Source organism: Phalaenopsis equestris, unplaced genomic scaffold (genome assembly GCF_001263595.1).
Source record: "Phalaenopsis equestris unplaced genomic scaffold, ASM126359v1 Scaffold220266, whole genome shotgun sequence".
NCBI lineage: Eukaryota > Viridiplantae > Streptophyta > Magnoliopsida > Asparagales > Orchidaceae > Phalaenopsis > Phalaenopsis equestris.
This window is the reverse complement of record NW_018238562.1, coordinates 160,441-164,408: the sequence shown is the minus strand read 5'-3', so window position 1 is coordinate 164,408 and position 3,968 is coordinate 160,441. Positions and strand designations below refer to the sequence as shown.

At 39.9% G+C, this 3,968-nt stretch overlaps 1 protein-coding gene across 3 annotated transcripts in view; it reads right to left on the bottom strand.

The window, feature by feature from the left end:
• Window positions 1-3,954, bottom strand: part of LOC110037489 — a 75,648-nt gene extending 71,694 nt beyond the window's left edge. For all 3 annotated transcript variants that reach the window (XM_020742144.1, XM_020742146.1, XM_020742145.1), the window contains exon 1: window positions 3,756-3,954. The gene's annotated coding sequence lies outside the window, so the exon portion shown is untranslated. The remainder of the gene's footprint in view (window positions 1-3,755) is intronic.
• Between the last annotated feature and the right edge of the window lie 14 nt (window positions 3,955-3,968).

The window sequence follows — 3,968 nt, the reverse complement described above, 5'->3', positions numbered from 1 at the left end:
ATTTCGAACACAAGCCGATTTCGAACACGAGCAAGTTCGAACGAGCCGACACAAGCCAAGCCTGAGCTCGCTCAAGCTCGGCTCATTTACAGCCCTAGTAGCCATGTGTTACGACATTTCTTGAGTCGTATGACGTCATAGTCAGCTCTCTCATGAGAATATATTGTCATATCCAGCTTGTTATCCATTTGATTTCGATATCCTCGGGCCATATGCCCTTTTCGACTGACTCTTTTACAAGTGTATCTTCCTTTCAGACATTCCTGATTACATAGCCATTTAGGTTGAATGTCTCCATAACCATATGACTTTATAATTGATTCGGTAGCGAGAGTATCTCAACTGACTAGCAAGCTGCCACCTTAATCAAGATATTTTGTGTCATGTAGCCAACTGATTATGATGATGAGTGCAACTTCTCCATGGGAGCCAGTCCGACTCATAATCGAGTTCCTATCGAGAGAGAATAATAGAAGTATGGGTTACACAAGATAACTAGATCTCCTCCCACTTTTGCTATTACAACTGAGGTCGTCCAAATTTGAGTTCCCACATCTACCATTTCAAATATGGCCAGATTGAAGGTAGTTATTTCATGCGACTAAAGGCGACTTTTTAGTTAAAATTCTACATGCAAGAATGAAAGACATATGTCACACGAGATGATCGAGCATTTTCAATTGTCCACAATGTTGAGTCACTGGACAATTGCCACTTCGCTCAAAATGCTTTGGTCTTCATAGCCACCTAGACGGTTGTGATGGGTGTCGCACTCTGCGAGAGCTTTCTAGTTAATTCTTCATGCGAGAGCACAACAGGAGACATGCGTCACATGAGATGATCATGCCTTCTCACTTGGTCAAACTGTTGAGTCACTGGCCAATTGCCACTTTTAGGATACCTTCAGATATATAACTGCCTGATTGAAGTGATGGTGCTTCTGTTCAAATGGATCGGTAAGACTTGCAATCAAGCTCCCTTTCAGGAGAGGCGGAGCAGGAGACTTGGAGTCACACGACATCATCGAGCCTCCTCTACTATTACGACTGAGATCAGGTAGAGGAATTCATCATTTCGTCATTTTGAAAGATAGGTCAGACAGATCAATTTGTCGTTATGAATGAGGTCAGGCAAGACTTCCCTTAGCCATGCCCAAGCAATCTGGGTTGGTTGGGCTTCTTCGTGGTCAGCAAGCTCCAGCTGCTAGCCACACCCTCATCCATGCCCAAGCAATCCAAACTGGTTGAGTTTCTTCGTGGTTAGTTGGTTTCAACTGCAAACGACACCATTGGTCATACCATGTCTAGTATATCTGGCCTGGCTAAGTATCCTGTGGCAGGTTGGCTTCGACCAATTGGTCGCCCCTCAACTGAGTCCAAGCAATCTAGACTGGTTGGGCTTCTTTGTGGTTAACTAGCTTCGGTTGGCTAGCCACACCCTCAACTATGCCCGGGCAATATGGACTATTTAGGTTTCTTTGTAGTTAGCCAGTGTCGGCAGGCTAGCCACCCCCCTCGGTCAAACCATGCCCAGTACAACTGGCCTAGTCGAGTCTTCTTTTGTCTTCTCTTGGAATGTCACTTCGGCTACCAGAGAAGATTTTCCTCTTGGATGCTTCCAACAAGTGCATCATGCCTAGGTGCCCAAACTGCCTTCTAGAACTTTTGAAACCAAGCCTCTGGAAGTCTGGAGTCAATCTTCGGCGCCTATGCACCCAAAACAGCTCGAAAACTGCTTTTTCCATAAGACGGAAAAGTAGACACCACACCTGTGTCACATAGGCGCCAGGCTAAGCGCCAGAGACCTGATACCAGTGCGTCAGACTAGGCACTTAAGTGTCAGGGTCGACGCGCCTAAGCGTCGGTTCATTTTCAGATCGTGAAAAAGCCTGTTTCTAGTGTTGATTTGATGCTGATGCACCCGCCAACAAACCGAAATGGCAGAGATCTCCTTGGGTTTGAGGAGATATGCATGGGGTGTTAAATCCCTGGGATTGGCCTCATTTAGCATTCCCTAAATACCCTCATTAGCCCATTTTTGGCCAAATCAAGGGGGTGTTTATGGGATTTGCCTGGGGTGAGCTTGTTTAAGCTCCTCTTCCACTCATTTCCTTCTCTTCCCTTCCTTCTTTTTTTTCTTTTTTGATTAGCTAGGGCACGCACGAGATTTACCTCTGTCCATATCTCTGCTCTCACTCTCGCGCGCTCATTCTCTAGTTCGAATGAAAGCTACGAACGAAATGCCTCACAGAAGACCCACTCTCGACTTTCTTAAAATGAACAGCTCGAGGGTTGTTCCAATTAAATATATTTATTTATTTACTCAGTATAAGCCTCCTATTAAGAAATATAGGTAGGTAACCCCCTTACTATTCTATGATAAGGAACTACATAAATTTATAGTGGTTCCAATGTCATTATAAAGAAAACAGGCTATAATCAAAATAGTAAAAAAAGATTTTTGAATATATATTATCACCAACAATAGTATGCATCTCATAGTTATGTAAGAACATAAAAAATATATATTATGTATGTCATGTACCAAAGTTAAATTAAAAGTATAATGTCCTTGAAACAAAATTAAAATGATAGTCAAATACATAAAAGGTAATTATAAAGGAATAAAGTTATAAGTGGAGTCTTAAATTAACTCTTAGACAAGACATGTCTTTATGATAAATTAACTTGAGGATATCTAGTTTATAAGATCACAAAACATCAAAAAAGAAACATTCTTAAGTTGATGCAATGAGAATTCACCCATTTGATCAATGTAATTAATTATTCATCGGTTGTTTAGATTAAGTACAAAAACAATTATAAGACCTTTTGCCTCATTGCTTTCAGAAAAAAGTGAAAGCTAAAAGGTGACATAACGTCGGCCCTCAACCTTATTCAAAAAATTTCATAGGACCTTTAATAGAATTTATCATTGAATTTACAAATCCAGCCAAAAATGTAGGAGTTCGACAAATTTTCAGATCTAGTAAATCAAATTTTATCTTTGATTTAGCGTAAATATGGATTTATTAAATCCAAGGGATGGATAGATTTATAGATTCACGGATTTAGGGAATTGCTAGATCTTACTTGAGGCCAAACAATCACTAAGAATGGCAAGTTCTTATCTATAAATAAACACAATGAACTCTTGGGTGTTTAGCTGCTAGTAGGGTTTAGTGTTAGCAGAATTTAGTAAATCCGTAAATCATTGATCCATTAAATCCTTCCTACCTCTCAATTTAGTAAATACGGATTTAAGCCGAATTGAAGGAAAATTTGGGAGGCTAAATCCAAAAATTCATAAATCCATGAAACTTAGTTTTAGTAAATCTGGTGATAAATCCTACTATAAACTACCAAACACCTTAGGCAGTCAAATTGGCAATCCTCTGGTACTTGAGATTATCCTGATTGTACCACTTTTTCAAAAGAATAATTTTGAATCCACAAGTGGAATATTAGCATTAGAAGAGGTAAGTTCATGCAATAATATCAAGTTACCTAAGCTAACCGATACTATATACATATAAACTAGTACGAACACCAATAAAAGAAATCAAACTTCTTAGAATAGAATCTGTCACAATGTCCTGCTAAATTTCACTTCAGATAAGGTTTGGTCTAAAAAACTGACAGTTGAAACAAGTTGTAAACGCTTGTTCGAAAAACAATGAAAAATGACAAACAGAAGAAAAATTCAAATGTGAAACAAATAGTAAACACGGATTTACAGGATTTACTAAATCCTACCTGAGTTCCCTCCTTGAACCAAACAGCTCCCTAGGTTTCAGCCAAAAAAATATACAGAGAGAGAGAAATAAGAAGGACGGCTAACTTCGCCGGGAATGGCAGAAATACACTTGTCTGGATGATAAATTTTTAAAGCTTCACTTGCGACGAGAATCCAGGCTCCAGTTCCGCCTTCCCCCTTGCCCCTTCCCCCTTCCCCCTTCCCCCTTCCCA